Here is a 22,029-nt window from a genome sequence, read left to right on the forward strand (position 1 = left end):
TGAGCTTCGCAAATAAAAGTTCAATAAAGAAACAAATTCAGTGGTGTTATAAGAGTGCATACGTAGCTCTCCTGCCTACAGGCATAAGCAAGATTAATAACTAGAAGTGTGATGTGGAACTGGACGTGAGCCTCGAACAAACAACCAGTAAACTACCGAATTAAATAGTCACAGTAATGGTACAGTAAATGGCAATTACAGCTATGGTTAGTGCCGATTCTCGGCACACTGGCATCCGACAAAACCTAATCGGAAGGTCACCAGACATATCCGTAAAACGACCCAGCAAGGACATCGTGCAGCCAGCATACAGCTTCAACACAGCGGCAGTCGGCAGCCTGCCTCCAGGTACGGCCGGTCGCTGAAGCTCGCAACACGTTCCTTCCCTCAGCATAGCGCGCGCGAAATATCATGGCCGCTAGACGCGCGGTAGGCTGGGGAAGCGTGGGGAGAGCGGCAGTGGTGGGGGGTCGCTCAGAGCGCTGTGGGAGAAAAGTCGAGAGCAGGACGAGAAAGTGCCGCTCTAAACTGAATTCTACGCACACATTTTTTTGTAAATAGTACGTGGGGCCCGGTTCTAGGCACTTCAGTCCGGAACCGCGCGACTGCTACGGTCGCAGGTTCGAATCCTGCCTCGGGCAGGAACTTGCGACCGTAGCAGCAGCGTGGTTCCTGTCTGAACCGCTTAGAACCGCTCGGTCACAGCGGCCGGCGGTTCGCAATCCAGGATTCCCCCTGTGCGTTTCTTCCCTGTGTCGCTGCTACGCTCAGAGCAGACATCAAGGGACCATCAGTTCAGTACTGGAGGGTAAAATGGTTCAAATGGGTCTGAGCACTATGGGACTTAACATCTATGGTCATTAGTCCCCTAGAACTTAGAACTACTTAAACCTAACTAACCTAAGGACATCACACACATCCATGCTCAAGGCAGGATTCGAACCTGCGACCGTAGCGGTCACGCGGTTCCAGACTGGAGCGCCTAGAACCACACTGCCTCACCGGCCGGCTACTGGAGGGAAAAAATCGCAGAGGAAGACGAAGAGATGAATGTAGGATGCAAACTCAGAAGGAAGTCGGATGCAGTAGTTACTCGGAGATGAAGAGGCTCGTACAGGGTAGAGTAGCATAGAGAGCTGACTCAAGGCCACACCGGCAAAATCGTCATTATCACTGCATTACAGGCTTTAATTTTGTTAACTAACGTACCAGCCATCAGCTGCCGCCATACTCGCATCTACAGACCATCTATACAAGATTTAACTCACATTATATGTGCTCATTACGGGCACCGCTTTCAGTGCAACAGTCAATAAGAGGGCGCGACATGGGTGGAAGTACAACGATATCAGACCGCTTTGGAAATCTGTTTATTGTGTTGGGTGTGTTCAGGGACAAAGTAGTTCGTTGGGACTACATTAAGCAGATGATCTGTCTGCATGTTCTAACATGCCTGTTCCTTAATGCAACTGTCATGTATTGTGAACCTAAACTGGGAGTCATGCTCTGTCCATTGATACGTGTCAGGTTTCGTAATGTACTGCAGTTTTCTTCTGAAACACCAAAGCTGTTTATGAATAACACTATACCGGATCACCTGTTTCTTCCATTTGTTCTCGTATCACGTTAAAAGTTCCATTCCCCTGTAGAGGGCTTCATGGCACTTTTCCCACCTATTCGGTCTCCGCACGTAACAAAACTATAACTTTTTATTCTACAACGACATTTCTCTTGGAAGAGTCGAAACCCAAGTACAGCATGCGCGTAAACACTACACCTAACATCACAATCAGTACTACGTTCTGATGCTGACTATTGTTCCACTGTATGCAGCAGAAACTGTCGTCTTAGAAAAATGGATGTATTCGTTAATGGTACCATGAGGTTACTTTTCTGTTTTCTCGAATATCACCACTCTTCTACTTCTCTCTCTCTCTCTCTCTATTCGTTTAGTCGGTTCCGACCCTTCGTGACCCCATGAACCAAATCACGCCACTTTTTCCTGTCTTGCACTTTCTCCCGTAGACCTTCCAGGTTGGAACACATTGCTTCTGTGGTGCCATCGATCCATCTCATCCTCTGACGTCCTCTTCTTCTAGTTCCTCCAATCTTCCCCAGCATTAATGTTTCTTCCAGCGAGGCATGCCTTCGCATTGTGTGTCCAAAATAGGTCAGCTTTTGTTTTAAGATTAGACCTTCCAGGAAGAAATCTGGTTTAATTTGCTCCAATATTGATCTGTTGGTTCTCTTTGCAGTCCATGGAACTCTAAGAAGTTTCCTCCAACACCACAATTCGAAGGAGTCAATTCTTCGCCGTTCAGCCTTTCTAATGGTCCAGGTCTCACATCCATACATCACAACTGGAAAGACCATAGCCCTCACAATACGGATCTTTGTTGCTAGTGTTATATCTCTGGACCTTATAACCTTGTCAAGGTTTGACATCGCCTGTCTACCGAGCAACAGGCATCTCCGGATTTCATGGCTGCAGTCACCGTCAGCAGAGATTTGGGAACCGAGATAACTGAATGTGGTCACTACCTCCATGGTTTCTCCTGCTATATCCCACGAATTGGTAGGTGTAGTTGCCATAATTTTCGTTTTCTTCACATTCAGCATAAGACCAGCCTTTTCACTTTCGTCTTTCACCTTCAGTAAGAGTGTTCTCAATTCTTCTTCACTTTCTGCCAAAAGGATCGTATCATCCGCGTACCTGAGGTTGTTTACAATTATTCCAGCTATTTTAATTCCTGTTTATCCTTCATCTAGCCTCGCATTCCTCATGACATGTTCTGCATACAGATTGAATAAGTACGGTGACAGTATGCAGCCTTGCCGGACCCCTTTCTGAATCTTTATCCATTTCGTTGCTCCATACATAGTTCTCACCGTGGCTTCTTGGTCAAGGTATAAACTCCGTATCAGATGAATGAGGTGATCTGGGACACCCATGTTTTTCAGTACGTTCCATAATTTGTTGTGATCGACACAGTCAAAGGCTTTGGCATAGTCAATAAAGCAGAGGTACACATCTTTCTGGAATTCTCTTCTACTTAAGTGGAAACTATAGATGACTGAAGAGTGTAACAAGATCAGCCACGTCTCGGCCTACAAAGATCTGGCAATAAATAATACCTGACCTCCTTGCACACTTAAATCTAGGAAACCTATGTGAAACCACACTCCGCCGACATAATACTTGCAAGAACAATTGAGATCGGAATGGGCATCCCTTCGAGGAGCTACATGGTTTACACACATCCAAAGACGTCACTTCCAGAAATTCACCTGCTACGAAGTCTTGGAGCCGCCTAAAGAGATTCAGAAAATGGGCACGCCAAATCGGAAGCTATGCTCTTAACGTGGAAAACGGCTGAAAATCGTCAGCGTGTCTTTGGCGCTCGAGAACAAACAGTACAGCACATACTGACGGATAGCACCTGCAGAAGATCCGAAGTGACGTGGGCCGATTTGTTAACATACGAATTTAACTATGTGTATAGGCAGTTCATCCATCCCGGGAACCGGAAACCTCGACGATTTTTGTCTCTTTTTCAATATCCATACTGGCATGATATCAAAATATGTGACATAAATGACCGTATGTTTTGATTGCGTTGTGACATAGAAGCTTAAATTGTTTATATAATCAAGGGTCAGTAGAATTTAGGATGTTATACGAATTTCAACGCAAAATGTCCACCAGTTCCTGATAAATACGGGTTTTAACCCACGGACAAACAGGCAGTCGGCTAACATGACAAATTTTTCTTCGTATGACACATTTAAAGATTGACCATTATCGGTTTTTTCCTTTACTTGTGCAGTAAAACCCGGCTTCCTGCCAAATTTCATAATTCTGGATCAATGGGAAGCAACGTATAGAATTTAATGACTAAGTTTGCGAGTACCAAAATACATTGACGAGTCATAGCATTATGGTCACCTGCTTGGTAGCTTGTTTGTCCGTATTTAGAACGAAATACATCACTGATTCTGCATATCAGGGGTTCGACACTTGGTGGAGGTATGTGGCTTTAGATGTTTACACGCAGGTCATGTTATACGCGTGACTAACGGAATGCTAATTTGCGTACGTGGTGATGGCTCCCCATAGCGCCGCAAATAGGTTCATAGGATTTTACAGCAGGTGAATTTGGTCGCCGAGACATCAACGTGAGTTCAGTATTATGCTCCTGAAACCATAGTTGAACAGTTCTGGCCCCGAGACATAGACAGTTATACTGTTCAAAGATGACAGCGTCTTCGGGGAACACATTAAGCATGAAGGGATATAGAGGTGGTTCGCAGGTGTCAGCGTCTCTTAGATTACGACAACAGATCCCATTCAAGGACAGGAGAATGTCTCCCATAGCATAATGCTGCTGCCACCAGCCTGCGTCAGCAGCGCGCCTCACTTTCCGAGCCTCCGTTTACGTCGACGATGGCGTTTGTGGAGACGATCATCGACCTAGTGTAGGAAAAATGTGATTCACCCGAAGAGCCGACGCATTTCCATTGATCGACGGTCGAGTCCCGATGGTTCCGTGCCCATTGCAATCGTAATTGATGATGCGTTGGGTCAACATGCGAACACGTAGGGGTGGTCTGCTGCGGAGTTTCCCCTTCAACACTGTACGATAAACAGTTTGTGCTCCGAAACTTTTTTGCTATCTCCAGTATTGTGCTCTTTCGTCAGAGATCCGACAGATCACCATCTATGCTACTTTACAGGGCAAACAGGGCTCCGACTCCCATTTTTGTGAGGAGTCGTTAACGTCCAACCGTTTAACGCCTAGTGGTAGTTTCACTGTCATTCTACCCCTTTCCGTAGACTCTCACGACAGTAGCACGTCGACATTCGACCAGCTTCACCGTTTTTGAGATTCTCGTTGACAAGCTCTGCATAATCTGCCTTTGCCAAAGTCGGTTATCTCAATGGATTTTCCCATTTGCAGCCCGTATCTTCGCTATGGTGATCCCCGTCCGTGTCTGCTCTGCTTACATACATTTTTTTAGCGCATCAGGTGCACGGTACGCCGCCAGCTGGCATCCAACGTCGCGGTGAGGAGCGATTATAATATTTTGGCTTATCAGTGTATATGACATAAATGGCCGTATCTTTTGAATGCGTTCACTTGGGTCATTAAAGGTTATATACAGCCAAGGGACCATAGTATATGACATAAATTTCAACTTGATACATCCACCCATTGCTGAGAAAAGGGTTCAAATGGTTCAAATGGCTCTGAGCACTATGGGACTTAACTTCTGAGGTCATCAGTTCCCTAGAACTTAGAACTACTTAAACCTAACTTACCTAAGAACATCACACTCCTCCATGCACGAGGCAGGATTCGATCCTGCGACCATAGCGGTCACGCGGTTCCAGGCTGTAGCGCCTAGAACCGCTCGGCCACACCGGCCGGCTGAGAAAAGGGGTCATAAAGACGGACGCACAGACAGTTGCTAACTTGGGCACCACTTCCGTGACTTGCTTCGCCCTACAGAATAACCTGGAATGTGAATCACGGGTGGATTCTGGTGACTGGTCACATCGATGAGAGGTGAAGGCTGTGTTTAAACGGAGACCGAAAAAAATCCGTGGTCAAATCGAGATTCAATCCGGCAACCTGGCGCTTTACCGCTAGACCGCCAGTGTAGACGTGTATGTAGGTAGTTTATCTATAGAAATGGTTCGCAGCCTATCTGAGGGCATTATCCCAGAGCGCATCAGCCATTTTACCGCCAGTTTGCGAACCACTGATGAGTGAGTTTGCGAGTATCAAAAGATGATTGCATTGATTTTGAAGCTTAAATTCCGTACAGCGCCAGTTGACCATAGAGCTCAGTAAGTGACACGAATTTCAACTTTATATATCCACCAATTACTAACGAAAAGGGGTTTTGACAATCGAACAGACACAAGACTGACAGGCAGACAGACAGAGAGACGAACAAGAAAGTGAACTTTTGATGTTTACGATTTCACCGGCTGAATTACGGAACCCTAGTAATGAAGTGTGGTAAAAAACCTGGTTTCTAATTCACGTTTAAATACTGAAATTGCCGTTAAACATTAAATTGAATGCTGTACAAACAAAATAAGTGTTTGATATATGAATGCACGAGACTGCTGCTTACCTCTTTCTGTGGGGACGCGCACAGTGTGTTTATTGGCCCCTGCAGACGCCGCAGCCCGTGCTGCCACTGTGCTGTCGCGCCGCTGCCCGCTCTGCCCAGGGCTATCCGGCAGAGCAGCGAGGCGCGCGCCGGCCGAGTGTCGCCTGGAGGAAGCGGCGCCGCTACTCACCAAGTCCGCCCTAAGTCTCGGCGCAACTTTGCCGCCCTTCCGTAACGGACACGGCGAGCTTCTCCGAGTAACTCCGCCGATTTCTGGGACACGCCTTCAACTTGCAACTTCTCGGCTTCGTATTCCTCTCCCCTGCACTTGGCGAAAGTTGCGTCCTACGTACCTCAAAATTTGTTACTGGCGTCAAAGAATCAACTTTTATGGCACGCCACAAAGTTAATCCTATTGATGTACACCAGGGTCAATTCAGCTCTTCAGATTTCCTCTCTGTCTCTTTTTCGAATTGCTTGTATTCTGTCTTACACGCCAGTACGCCTTCTACTTATGTACGCTATCGCGCAGATCTTAAGGACGAAAGTGATTTTCACATGATGTGTCACTCTCAAGTAACATAACGCGATGAAACTTGGACTGTACATACAAAGAACTGTTGCAGTATAGTGCAGTACAGCACAGAAGGTAAAAGAAAGAAATACTCGATGGGACAAAGTGAAATGACAGTTTTATTCAAAGACAATAATTACACTGAAGCCAACGCGATTCATGACGACCACCTGGACATTACAAACGGCTGGACATAGTTCTTAATAAAGTTTGCGATCGCCATCGACGGCACTGCACGCCCTGCAGCATACTCCATGCTGGCCACAAAGTTGCTACTGAGTTGTTGTGGTAGGGCGTTTCGCTCGCCCATCAGCGCGGTTGGCACCTATTGGATGGTTGTTGGTGAATGTGGATGTGCTGCAATGCGTCTCCCCAACCCCACAAGTGCTCGATCAGGTTCAAGTCCGAGAACCGGCACTTTGTGACGGTTCGCGCTGCTCGTCCCGTCGGAGGTTCGAGTCATCAATCGGGCAAGGGTGTGTGTGTGCTGTCTTTATAGTAAGTTGGTTTAAGTTATATTACGTTGTATGTTAGCCTACGGACCGATGACCTCAGCAGTTCGGTCCCACAGGAACTTACGACAAATTTTTATTTTCTTTCGAAGGAATGGACAGGCCAGTCCATTTGCAGAATATCCTCTCGTTCCAAGAGCTGTTCCATTTGCGCTTTTCGATGCTGTCGTGCGTTGCCCTCCTTAATAATTAAACCCGGGGATATGCGTCATTGCAAAGACACTCATGGGAAAGAAGCACAGGTTACAGTAACGTTGACCGGTAAGTGAACAGTGTTGAAAGATTTGGGTGTGAATGAACCCATGGAGCACTATGACCCTCCAACCACAATACGTAGACCAGCAAAACCATCTTGTTCGACTATATCCACTGGTGAAATACTTGTTCCCACCCTCTCGCAGTCTGTGGGTGCTTCCAGAGTGATGGGTTTGATGGTTGCTTGCTATGGTGTGGGGAGCCGTAATGTTGCGTGAGCGAGGTGAGGTAGTGTTTAGCACGCTGGACTTACACTGGGAAGAACGACGTTCGAATACGCGTCCGATCATTTAACCTCATTTCCCTCAATCCCTCCAAGTGAATTCACGGATGTGTCTTTGACATCGCACGCATATATCATTCCCAGTACTTAAATTATTGCGAGCGTGTGGTCATTCTCTTACAATCTCGATGTCGACTGGACGTTAAACACGGTCTTCCTTCCTAATTTTCCAGAATTTTGCACGGGGCACGCCGACCTCCAAAGCTTTTAACGTGGTACACTCACCACTCAACGTTTTTGTAACACTGCACTCATCCCTAAGCGTGTCTTTTCACGGCTCGAGTTGGACCTGACTCATTTCTATGTATGGCAATGCGCCACCTTATCAAAATGCACAGGTGGAGGAACTCTTGGAACGAGAGGATTTTAGGGACAGCACTTATCTGCCCGTTACCCTCAAATCCCATCCAGTACATGTGGGATGCGTTAGGGAGACTTTCTCCAGGACGTCGACATGCACCAAAGACCATTCAGCGCTTGCCAACCGCTCTGATGGAGGAATGGAACGCACCACGGCAAGAAATCCTTACCAAAGTTGTGGCCAGCATCGCGGTATGCGTTGCCCTCCGTGGCGATCACACACACAATAAAGAACCACGTCCCACATTTTGCAATGTCCAGGAGGCCATCATGTGTAGCTACTACCTTTGAACACATATATGTCCGTCTCATGGCGTATGTCTTCTCCTTATCGTCTTTATTATGCTGTAGCAGCTTTTTCTACGAATGCTCCAAGTTTCATTGAGCTGTGTTTCTTGGCAGTCACACATCATGTGCAAGTTACTTTTGTCCCTAAATTTTGCACAGCAGTGTAAATGCAGCGGTGATTGGAATCTAATAGAGAATGGACGTTCGATGGTGTTTCGTCCCTTATTGTCATTAAATCAGTAGAAACAACCCCGACCCTGTACATCTGTTTATGTCTGAGGCATTAGTGGTAGAGCTCTGATGTGTATTGTATTTTGACAACATAAAATAAAATACAGCAGATATTATTAGACGAATACTACCATGATGATTGGGACGTGAAATTTACAATTCTTCAACAGTCACCAAGAGGGATCACAACAAAACGCAAACAGATGCTTGTACTTGTAGTTCACAAAGATTTATTGCACATACCCCCAAAAGAGTTTTACAAAATCTTTTAAGAATCCACCTTTCCAATAGCCACCAATAACAAGGCTAATCAAAGCGTTTATACAGTCTTTACATGAGTTCATAGAATGAAACAAGTTTAGATCCTTCCCTTTTAATTAAACAAGTAAACGGACCCCAATGAATATGAATTAAACGTAATTCGCCACAAAGGCAACAGAAATTTAGCGGGACAAAATGTCCACAGGTGCATTAAGCAACAGTACAGAAAACTTAATAACAACTTGTTAAAGAGCAATTCTAGCGATGGAAAGCTTAGTCCATTAAACAGATCAATGGGATTCCACTAATAAAATAATCACTATACCACAGAACTCACTCGTGGAATTCCTCCCAAGTATAACACAAAATAAGTGAAAACAGTTATTTTAATAGTCACTTTAAATTCCATGCAATAACGGGCACTCCCCGACGAATGAGCCACACAAATTCAAGAGAAACCAGGTATCAGGAACAGGCGACGCACCATGGTGCAACTAGAACACCCTAACGAGAGAAGTCCCCAAATAACAGCGAGAGAAAAATGCCCAACTTCCGTTAAATACTGGGGCGAGGAGCGACATTTACAAGGTGCAGCTAAATAGCGTGAGGCGTCGCCAAAACGTAGCTGGCTGAGCTAACGACTTCCAAACAAAATTCGCCCAAGGCGCCGCCCCCTGTATCGGTCAGTCCCGAATTGATTGTGCCCGCCGCTGGAAGTACACTGGAACAGATTTAAAACAAAACAAGGACAGACAATTAAACCAAAAGAGACAACACCAATCACTCTAATTTCAAAGTTATACCCCCTTCAAATTTAGAAATAACACCCTCAACAGAAAGAAAATCTCAAATAAATGACGTGGAAAATTATTCACTTCTTACAGTTCAGAATTAAAAATTTTTACAGGCAGCCTCCACCATTTACGAGCATAAAGTCACGAGAAGTTAACGGCCTGCCAAACCAGGAATTTTAAAACTATAATACAAGACACGAACATCAAGGCCCTTTCAAACGGAGACCACAATATAAATCACAAGATACTTAAGTACATTAGAAACCCACCGTTTCACGAGCAATATAAAACATGGCCTGCGCACTTTGCTAGAATGACTCAAGCAGGTTTCACGCTACTCACGCTTAGTATTCCCGTCACTGGACAGTGTTTTATACTCTGAACACCACTAATCAATATATTTTTATATGAACCAAGAGTGAATTCCTTATTTCCGCCTCAGTGGCCATAATCAAACACTGTTTCCGGATATGAACACGAATTACGATCAGATTGATCACCAATGCCACTTCAAAGAAAATAGCTGATCCCCACCTTTAGTAGCAACAAGCGACGAGACTCGAAATAGCGTACATAGGAGCCCAGCATAAAGTCGTACTATTTACATCCTTGTTAGTACATTAGAGGCCATCACCACCAGTCCGGCGCTGACACACTTCTCAAATCATAACACGGCACCGCGAACAACCAACGCTCCATGTAATGGTCACTGCGAGACTCCACAACGCAACCTATGCCCATATCACGAGGAAGCACGACCTCTAGCTCCAGGGAGCGGAAAATCAAGACTCACATCACCGAAAGCACCGCACTTAAATAGCGGCCAGAAGAGGACAACCAAAATAAAAACACACATGCCAGAACAACGTGGATTGCTGCCCCAACTAGAACGAGAATCATTCGAGCCAGCGATGCCCCCACGGCTCAAAGATGATGATGTTCTGTTTGTTGGGCGCTCAACTGCATGGTCATCAGCACCCGCACAAATGCCCGAATTTACACAGTCCAATTTCTACACGGTTCAAACTAGTCGCTGTCACGAGAGCTGATGATGAAGAAATAATGAGGACAGCACGAACACCCAGTCCCCGTGCAGAGAAAATCCCCAACGTGGCCCTAAATCGAACCCGGGACCCCTTGAATCAGAGGCAGCAACTCTAGCCACTAGACCACGACCTGCGGACAGAACACTACCATGAGAGCGCCTTTGATTTACATAATAAAATATATTCTGTAGATGACACTCTTTCAGAAACTATTGATTATTCCGGAAGTGAAAGTCTGCTGAAGAATCTTCAGACAGTGAAACAGAAAACAGAACTAAGTGTACTGTCCGAAGGAGAAATGATTACAATGGTGTATAAAACTTCCCGTTAGGAGATACTGCTCCGTTATTGACAATATTGTGGCTCATATTTCATCCGTAGAAAGACCGCCCAAATACTGTCAAATCCCACACGCAAATATTCCGTATATTAGTACATCCGTATGTAGTTGAGAATATTTTTCCTTTCACCAATCCGTATGTCAAGGTATGAGTTTGTGTAAATCCTCATTTATTGTGTTAGTACTATGTTGCAAGTGTTGCGAAAGATAGGTAACTAATCTGACGATCCAAAACGGCAAAGTGCTGAAAAATCTCTAACTGCTTCTCAGCGAATTATCCACCAAGAAGAGCGAAGTAATTACAGGTACGCAAATCAGTATCAAACAAGAATTTCAGTGGTTGTTGAAACACTACGTGTTGGGATAACTTCTGCATCATCATCTGCCCCAGACAATACCAGCATTCTAAGTACAGGAGAACATAATTACTGCACAAGAAATAAAAACAGGCCATATCAACCTCAACACTGCCACAGAAAGTTCCTAGCGTGTGGAAAAATGAACGAACGAAACTTGCCGGCAGATTAAAACTGTGGCCGCACTAGAATTAAAACCCAGTATACAGCCCACGCCGTCAGTGGTCTAAGAACAGCGAACCCTGCGCTGCAAAGTGAAAGACCTATTCTCGACTGTATGAGCGGTTTCGAACAGCAATACAAATAACTACCCTATTAACACTCCCTTTCTCATATTTTGAATGAATATTTTTCTTTCATTTTGTTCTCTTCATGTTGGGATTATAAGGATCTACTAAGATGTGGATTGGAATCTTCCTGGCAGATTAAAACTGTGTGCCGGACCCAGATTTAAGCTCTGGACGTTCCCCTTTCGGGGGCAAGTTCTCTACCAATTTTTTTTCTCGAATGAAAACAAAGCCAAGACCAAGAATCGAACATGGACCAGTAGTTTGGTAGTCTAATGCCTGACCATGTTTTTTTTATTTTTTTGTTCTGGACCGAGACTAGAACTCGGGACCGTTGTCTTTTGCGGGGAAGTGTTCTACCAACTTTTTTAATTTATATTTTTTTAGTGCTTTATCGCCTTTTTTGAAAGTTTTTCTTTTTTTTGTTGGTAGGTGCGATAGTTACTTGTCTTTATTTATTGAAAAAAAGAGAGATTTTGTCTTCTTTATGGCAAAAACCATTATTGCATTTCTTCTACCCCTTGTATGCGGAACGGAACAATAAATTAATAACAAACGCATACCCCGAAAATCGAACCTGGCTACCTATTAAGTTTATATATATAAGAAGCAACAAAAACAAGGGAGCCATACGCCAAAATTATGCCGATGATTTGAACTACAAAGGGCCATCTTGCCGCTGACATCGCCTTATCGAAGCGGGCGGCCAGTAAGAGGCTGTCGTCATTTCAGTGGACATCACCAGTCATCAACTTTCGGGGCGCCTGGGGCCGCTGCACACAATCAGAAACTGTTTCTGTTACCGTAGGAGAATCGTGGAAACATCAAGTCTTCAAGTCAATTTCTTCTCTCACACGGCACACCCCAGCTGGGCGGTGGGTCCATGAATGACGATCCCAAATAGATAGCAAAAAGGTTCCGGTATTTCATTCTGTTCGTTAAGACCACGAACTCGTGGATCATGTATTGCCACAAATCGAGGACTTCCTTCTCGCCATCGCGGTACATTTGGTGTATCGCTATTTCTTGTACCCAATTGACCGTATTCATCCGGGTCTTCGGGAAATAGACGGCGTCGGTATGAAGGAGGTCCTGGGACACAATCGAAACATAGGGTATGCGCAGCAGGAAAGCCAGTCTCTGGCTGACCAGTTTCCAGCAGTCGCATGCGGGGCCACAGTTCGGTCTGTGTTCGTCACTGTCTACCGCCGCGCAACGGGAGCATATAGGGTTGTCAGTTAGGTGAATGGCATGTTGTCTTCGTCGGATCGGAAATTTGTCGTTGGTGACCCCATACCACGTCGAGCGCATTAAAGCTGATGGGAAGACCGCATGAATGGCTCGCCAAACCCGCGTCCAGTCTACCGTGGGGTGGCGTCGTACAACGTAGTAAACCGGATTCCAGCGTTGGAGAACACTGTAATAAGTCTTTGCTGCCTGGTTCCGTGTCTCCGGTATAACCCCCCTCATATAGCTGTGCTCCACAAAAATTGTCCTAATATGTGACAGCGATGGTGATAAATGTCCAACGGGCACCGGTGGGCACAGCGGTTGTGGGCCACCTCTGCTATAAGGATGCCAGAAAGACTGTCTATTGGTGAAAGCCAGAGCCGCCGAATTGATCGCCAACGCTCTGTGTCTCACGTGAGTGAGTCCAACAGCTCCTTTGTGGAAGGGTAAAGTAAGAGTAAGAAAACGGATCTCAAAAACGGCACCAGCCTACACCATGTGTCCAAACACTGCCCGTATCCTGGAAGCCAAAGTGTCTGTCCTCGTTAATACCTGGGCGTAATGGTTAAGGTGAGAAGCCATGTACACATTGGCGTACTGAGCGTGTTACGCGGAGTCATTGTAAGACTTTACTATACCTAAAGGCCGCCGTACGCTATATTAGTCGACGGAGCGATATCCCCAAACATTTTAGCATTTGGACCTTTGTCAGGGTACATCCAGTTCTGCAGGCATGCCTCGCCCCACCTCCATGTAGCGTGATTTCCTGAGGTTGATCACACTGCCTGCCTCCACCTCATAGTGTTGGAGTCAGGAAGTTCCGTTTGTCTTTCATCTCCTGTCTGTGCTAAGAACGTCACATCATCGGCATATGCACTACATCGAAAGGTCACGGAGCAGAGGCTAAGTCCTTCCAAGCGTCTCCGCAGTCCGTGAAGAGCTGGTTCGAGAGCAATGGGTAATAACATGGTAGAAAGAGGACAGCCCTGTCTGACGGATCGGTTGACATGGACGGGGATGGACCGGTAGCCGTTTACCACAATCCTCGTGACTGCCCCGTGGATCAAACGAAACACAACAGATGTCATCATGCGCGGGATGCCGAAGTGTTCCATAGCTGCACGCAGGAAACCATGTTCGACTCGATCGGAGCATGGTCAAAATCCAATGCAACAAGTGCGCCGTGGAGGCGGCATGTAGCATGAGCGCCGGCCGCGGTGGTCTAGCTGTTCTAGGCGCTCAGTCCGGAACCGCGCAACTGCTACGGTCGCAGGTTCGAATCCTGCCTCGGGCATGGATGTGTGTGATGTCCTTAGGTTAGTTGGGTTTAAGTAGTTCTAAGTTCTAGGGGACTGATGACCACCGATATTAAGTCCCATAGTGCTCAGAGACATTTGAACCATTTTTTTTTTCTAGCATGAGCGCCACCACGTTCTGTAGGTGCTTAAAGTCGTAAACATACTAGTGTCGCCTCCGAGGCAGGTTTGATCAGTGTGAATGGCCGCCATTACAGTAGGTTTGAGCCCCTCACGGAGGACGCTGGTCAACAGCTTGTAGCCGGTGCTTAGCATTGTCAGTGGGCGAAAATGGCTCTGAGCACTATCGTACTTAACATCTGAGGTCATCAGTCCCTGTGGGCGAAAAGCAAGTGGGCGACAGCCTCCTCCAGGTTTGGGCACCGGAGTCAAGATACCAAGATACCCTCAGTGAATTGTGAATTCAGATGGTACTTGAAAATCAGGGTTCAGGAGTTGTCTGTACATCCTTTTTTTTTTTAGAAAGAGATGGCGCCCGTCCACGTCCGCACCAACGTGGTGACCAGACCAAAAGTTCTACTGTCACCTCCGTCAACATGTTACTTACTAGTAAGTGGATTTCAGGATGCGCTGGGCTGTGATGTTATCCGTGCGTCTGGGTAAGACTACGCATCAACGCGGTCCATCAGGTGATAGATGGTGGACGAAACGCGAATGAGGGTAGCAATTTGAAGAGCAGAGGCAAAAAGTGCCAAGGCTCGAGGCGTGGGAAGAAAACCTCAGTGACAGTGGGACGGGTAGTAAGATCAGTAGTGGCTTACTAGGTGCGATAGTTCATGCAAGGTTGGATTTGTTAGTATGGGCACCATGCATCATTACCGTGGCAAGCGATGGCGACGTATCCTAGCTGCTGCAGTCGCTGCATTCCTGGAATAATCAAGATCGTTATATAGTAGTGGGAGATCGGCCATAGATCATCTCACTGTGTGTGGGGGGGGGGGGGGGTGGAACATGTCTGCATGCAGTGTACGGTACAGCTTCCCTGCGTGGTGCCAGTTATTCGGCAGTGTGTTCCAGCTGGATATCCAGTAACGTACATCCTGACCCACATTGGGCCCATAAGGTCATAAAACCTATTATAAAATTTAAGAGGGTGTCTGTCAGGGCCTGGCGTTTTGTTGGAAGCACCGCACAACATACCCTCTCGCAGTTCTTCGAAAGTGACCTGTGACAAGAACGTAGCATCATCTTGTGGGTTCCGAGAGACGGGTAGGTCGGACAGCACTTCCCTGACTCCTACATTCATGTTGTTCTCTCACTCGCAGAGAAGTGTATATGACTGTGTGAACGCTCGTACGATGTCCATTTGCGATTCAGCTCGTCGTCCTTCCTCCATCTCGACCTCCGTAATGAGCTGCCTCTTGCATCTTCTCCTATCTTGACTGATATGATGGACAGAATGTCGTGCTCCGCTAACATCAGTAGTCCTGGTTCGCACCCGCATACCCACGAGACGTACGGCGGTGATAGGCAACAACCTTGCCTTGACGTGGTGTTTTGCCGATAGTCGTTCCGGCAACGGCGGTTGCCCAGCCAGTTCGTGAGCGCAGTGTAGTAGTGTAGTAGAAATCAGTGGTCGCAGTATACCAGCGTGCTCCGTCTCGTCCATAGCTATCTAAGGTTCGGCACAAGGCGTGTTTGACACGCCGTAACCACCACCGAAGTACGTAACCGTAGGCGGGTAATAGCCCGTGATATTTGCTCCATGTGGACTCAACATCGCGACGCAAAATACAACAAGAAGGGCCTCAAAGAGGCCCCACGGACCTCCTCTACTTCGTCGGACGCGTTGGCGCGGGAGGATGAGAGTACACACATACGCTAGGTGATCCGTGAACACTGCCGGCCACACCTCAGGGTCGACAACTGTCGATCGCAGGCCGGGTGTGACGTAAGTTCGATCAAAACGGCTCGCGGAATGATTAGTAAAGTAGGTGTACGCCTTTCGGTCGCCGTGTTGTATGACCCAAGTATCCAACAAAGCCAAGTCCTTTACAAGTGCCTGAAGTGCTGCGCAGCTGGTATAATGCGGCACTTGGTCGGATGGTCTGAGCACGCAATTGAAATCGCCGCCTACAACAAATTGGTCGGCATTGCCCTGGAAGACCAGAGCTATGTCTTCGGCAAAAGAGGTGCGGTGTTCTCTCCTGCTGTCGGTGCCGGATGGAGCATACAGGTTCACCAGACGATTTGTTCCAACCGTGAGTACGACTCCCCGGGCCGACGGTAAATAGGATACATCAGTTGCCACAATCCCTTCCCTCGGCCGAATAGCTGTACCTCCTCCAACCCCATCTGAAGGCATAGTGTAGGCGTCATATCCGTAGGTATCGATGCAGAGTCGTGATAGGACTTCTTTAAGGAAAACAGCATCTGGATCTGCAACTCATAACGTGTCTTGCAGCATACGGGTTTCGAGAGCAGAAGTAACACAGTTGACATTGTGTTGCTTGAGGCTTTCCCGACGGGCATGCTGTATATATGGTTCTCGGGCGAGACGTCGGATGTCATAGTGCAAACTCCACAATATTTCGTCAGCGCAACTGGCCGACGTCGCACTTGAAGATGTCGGCCAGTTGCGCTGACGAAATATTGTGGAGTTTGCACTATGACATCCGACGTCTCGCCCGAGAACCATATATACACAGTTGACATTGATCGTGGCGAGGTGGTATGCATGTTTCATCAAGTCGAGGGGCGTGTCCATGAAATTACAGGTGACGAGTAGTCGTGGTGTGGACTGTCGTTAGGACGAAGAGATACGAAGCGACGGGTGTGGGTCATGCCGGGCTAGGCGTCTATCACGGTCGACGTAGACGCTGCCAACGGCATCGGTGTATCGTCAGCGTCCTGAAACGCATCCTGCATCCCGATCTCCTGCGCCCAGTCTCCCAGTGACGTGGATGCTACAGTGCTGCAGCGCGCAATGTTTGACCGGTCACGGCTCGCTTGTTGACGGGGGGGCCGAGCCGCTCGTGTCCGGCCCCACACGACTCGGCTCGGTCACGTACTCGCCCCATGTCTGTTGTCCGGATTCCGGACACGCGGATAACCGAGCATGACCGGTCACCGCTGACGTCTCACCTCGCCTCGCCCCGGCTCGCTGCACTGTACTTTACTGTACGAATCCAACGTCTCTCTCTCTCTCTCTCTTTCTCTCTTTTAATACAAAACTAACATTTCCAAGAACGGGTACGTGACACAGCTAAATTCATAAAGCACCTGGAAAGTAAAATGATATTTCAATACAATCGCAGATAGACGACGAGTCTCATTTCCAAACAAAAGAGATATTTTTCCTTTCATTTTGGGAAACATTAAATAAGTGCTTTCCCTGTAATCTAGAAGACAGCCATCTTCATAAAGAAAGCATACAAAGAACATTAAACATTTACAGACGTAACTTGTCATACGTTTCAATTGTTTGCAACATAAACAAAATTATAGTTATTGTTGATCAGCAGGAAATCACTAACGCGTTCCGGATTTAATTGGCTGCGGCAATTTGTTAGTAACATGCCGGTTTTACTAAAGCACCTTTCACTAGCTGCGCTTGTTGCTGGGATACATAAAATACGTCTTGCAACTGCAACCAAACCTGGCAGATCTGTTTCATGTCTGCTCCACCACTTTAAGATGTCATCATCTCCGGGGTGCATTAAAATGTACAGATCTACTTTATCTGCTGCGGATGATCTGTTGTTCCTCCATTTCTTGAAACGAGCTCTCTTTCTGGATGGTGATGACACAGTACTTGAAGGATCTATGATAATAAACAAAAGAGACAAGTAATACAGAACTGATATGGAAATCATCGAAACATTCCCGTAAGAGACCGATGACCTCGCTGTTTGGTCTCTCCTCACAAACACCCCGACCCCCGTTCCCATAAAAACGAGATGTTTTACGTTAATGAAATATTATACGAGTCACAACATTCCCGTTTCTCTATAATACACTTTCCACTAACTATGCAAAACCGATTATGTTAATGATTGAATGTTGTACCTGCGTACGTAGCTCACATTTGGCGCACATTGTTAAGAACTTCCTGTTTTTCACTTATTTCAAGCATATTAAGATAACGGAAGGACGGCCAAAGAAACGATCTTTGAGAGGTTTCTTGCAACTGTGTTTCTTTAAATGAGTGGTTCCCGACTGGAAAAACAATAAAGTGGAGCAGTTTATGCACGATACGTACCCAGTAGACGCAATGTTTTCATCTACAACCAACAGAAATGTACTCCATACTTGGCTTTTTAGACCTTCCCGTTTCTTTAATGTGTAAACATTGGTTTCAATCTTACGTCTTACTACACTGGCTTCCTCGCGCTGCATGATTACAGAGAGAGACACACCATAAATAAGAAGCCCGTACTGGCTGCAGTGTCACACGGAGAGTAACACGTGTAATGTGTTTGAAGTTACGTGCTACGTATTCGGTCACGGCTTCTATGCTCGGTCACAAGAACTAGTGCGGGTAGCCTATCCAGTTAGGGTGTGCTCGCCCCACCTCGTATTTTGTGCCCGCTTACTCGGTCATGCAGGACTCTAGTCGATACCACTGGGTCTCGAGAGGCAGATGTAGTCATGGGTGCATCCCCGGGGTCGGGGCTTCGGTGATCTCCCGCATCTCCACAGTACGCAGACCCACCGGTAGCGGTAGAAGACGTCGAACCGAGTGGTACGTTAGTATCGCCCGTGTCGGATCGGTTTATCGGCTGTTCTACTGCGTCGGTTGTTATGCGCCACTTCCCTATGGAGCTTTGGCGATTTCTGTTTACGCTGTCTCGCCCCTGAGTCTGACGCAGGGCATGAGGAGGCCGCGACAGCGTGTTCTTCAGCTTCCACCGCACCGTCGTCTTGCCGTTGTAGAGCTGCGCCTGGGATCGACGAGGGGGCAGCAGACGGAATCGGAGAAACGGAGCTGGAAGACGCTGGGGGCTCCTGACGAACTATTGCAAGGGCCTCCAACGCTTGCACCAATACAGAAGGGTCGTCATAGACAGCTGGCGTCTCCCGTCTCGCCGCCGCAACGAACGTAATCGGCGTAGAGGTCGCTATCAACGTTTGAATCTGAGCGGCTGAAGGCGTCTCCACGACACGACGTTGCAGACATTCGGTACGCAAGTGTCCTACCTGTCCACATCCGGAGCAGGTCCTCGGTTTGACCATCGTAAATAATTATCGCCCTACGACCTGACCTGACACATCCCGTTACGTACAGGGTAAGTTTTGAAGATCTTCCATTTTTCGGTCGTATTGCCGAGGATTGTGCCATAGGATCGAAGAGCAAGGGTGACCAAATACACTGGAACTTCAAATGGTAGCTCAAACACGCGTTCATTTTGTATTTCCAGTCCAGCACGTTCAACCGTTACCAAACCCATATTTCCGGAAGACTGGCAGAACCTATAATTTTCCGACAAGCGTCTGCGAAGTTTGTCACCGGCCTCATCGTAAGTGAACTTAAGATATACAATGCCGGAGACGATGCACAAGTCGATACTTAGCAGATTTTTCGGGTCAACGTGTATTACGTCACGTAAAAATCTCTCTACTCCGTGGGTCTTGGGTACATAGCATCGAACTGCAGCTTCATCGTGGCTTTCCGATACGAAAGATCTATCGGATGTCAGGGACGTAACTATAACACCAAATACTAGCGCGTTGATTAGCCGAGCGGTCTAGGGCACTGCAGTCATGGACAGTGCGACTGGTCCCAGCGGAGGTTCGAGTCCTCCCTCGGGCATGGGTGTGGTTGTTTGTCCTTAGGATAATTTAGGTTACATAGTGTGTAAGCTTAGGGACTGATGACCTTAGCAGTTAAGTCCCATAAGATTTCACACACACTAGCGCGTTGGCGCGGCAAACAACAACACACCCGAACACGCGACACGGGGCGGCCGAGACGTATCACACCCCTCCACAGCCTAAGGCCGACTGAATGTTGAGGTTCATATTTCATCCGTAGAAAGATCGGCCAAGGGCTGTCACATCCCACATGCAAGTATTTCGTATATTAGTACATCCACCTGTAGTTGAGAACATTTTTCCTTCCACCTATCCGCATGTCAAGGTATGAGTCTGTGTAATTCCTCATATCTTGTGCCATTACTATGTTGCAAGTGTTGCGAAAGATAGGTAACTAATTTGAAGCATTAAAACGGCAAAGTGCTGAAAAATCCCTAACTGCCTCTCAGCCAGTTATTCACGAAGAAGAGCGAAGTAATTACAGGTACACAAATCATTATCAAACAAGAATTTCCATGGCTTTTCAAACTCCAGGTGTTTGAAAAAAAGTTCTGCGTCATCATCTGCCCCAGACATCACCAAGTGCAAGGATAAGTTCCATAATACCAGCATTCGAAGGAGAGGAGAACATAGTTGGTGCACAAGAAATAAAAACAAGCCATATCACCCTCAACATTACCGCAGCAAGTGCCTAGCGTGCCCCGGCAGATTAAAAGTGTGGCCGCACTGGTATTAAAACACAGTGTACGGCCCACGCGGTAAACAGCCAATCCTGCGCTGCAAATTGAAACACCCATTCTCGACTGTATGAGCGATTCGAACAGCAATACAAATAACTACCCTATTAACACTCCCTCTCTCATTTTTGAATGAAAGTGTTTTCTTTCATTTTGTTCTTAAGATGTTGGGATTATAAGAACCTACTAAGACGTGGACTGAAACTTCCTGGCAGATTAAAACCGTGTTCCGGACCGAGTCTCGAACTCGGGACCTTTGCCTTTCTCAGGCAAGTGCTCTACCAACTGAGATACCCAAGCAAAACTAACGCCCTGTCCTCACAATTTTACCTCCGCCAGTACCTCGTCTCCTACATTCCAAACTTCACAGAAACGATCCTGCAAAACTTGCAAAACTAGCACAAGCGGGAGAAAGGATATTGCGAAGGCATGACTTTGCCAAGGCCTGGGGGATGTTTCTAGAATAAGATTTTCACTCTGCAGCGGAGTGTGCGCTGAAATGAAACTTCCTGGCGTGTCTCCGGAATATTCTTTCTTCCAAAACGTTGGTGATATTTCCCATCAGGAAGGCGTTTTAGTCAGTATGCTGCATTACACGTTGAAAGGATACAGTACCGCCCGACATTGAAAATAGGTACAACATTCTTCGTTATTCTTGTCAGAACAACATATTTTTTGAAATAATAACTCAATTTCACTTAATACACCGAAGCCGGATACCAGTGTCGGAAAGAAGGATAATTTATTTATTTAATTGATCACATGTGCACTCCCACAAAATAAATCCCTACATCCAATTTTGTGAGATACTTGAAATGAATCAATGTATGGAAGTCTGCTAACTGCAGATAGTGAATGTCCAATATATGATCATCTTTGAGATGGTCCTTTAGTCACCTTTGGTGGAACCAAAGAGATGAAATTTACCTGAGCTTTGAGCGCCTGAAATGTGGCTGGCCAATACGGTAGTATGGTGCTCCCCCACCTTGGCGGAGGTGCGAGATGACCTGAAGAACGGACGTTTCAGCACTCTGGCGCTGGATCTTGTTTTGGTAAGACCTGTCTTAAGTGTGCTCCGTAAAGACAAAAGAGTGGAGAGGATGGTATGCATGTGAAATATTTATTTATCTATTTCAGGAACTTTTGGGGGGAGAATTAAATGACAGGCAAGTAATATTAAGGGGATCGTAGTAATCTTCGGAAGTGACCAACGGTCACAATGAAACCACGTGTAGTACTAAGTTGATATACTTGCGAGTGCTAGTACTAAGTTGAAATACTT

The sequence above is a fragment of the Schistocerca piceifrons genome, chromosome 2, assembly GCF_021461385.2.
Source record: "Schistocerca piceifrons isolate TAMUIC-IGC-003096 chromosome 2, iqSchPice1.1, whole genome shotgun sequence".
In the NCBI taxonomy this organism is placed as follows: Eukaryota; Metazoa; Arthropoda; class Insecta; order Orthoptera; family Acrididae; genus Schistocerca; species Schistocerca piceifrons.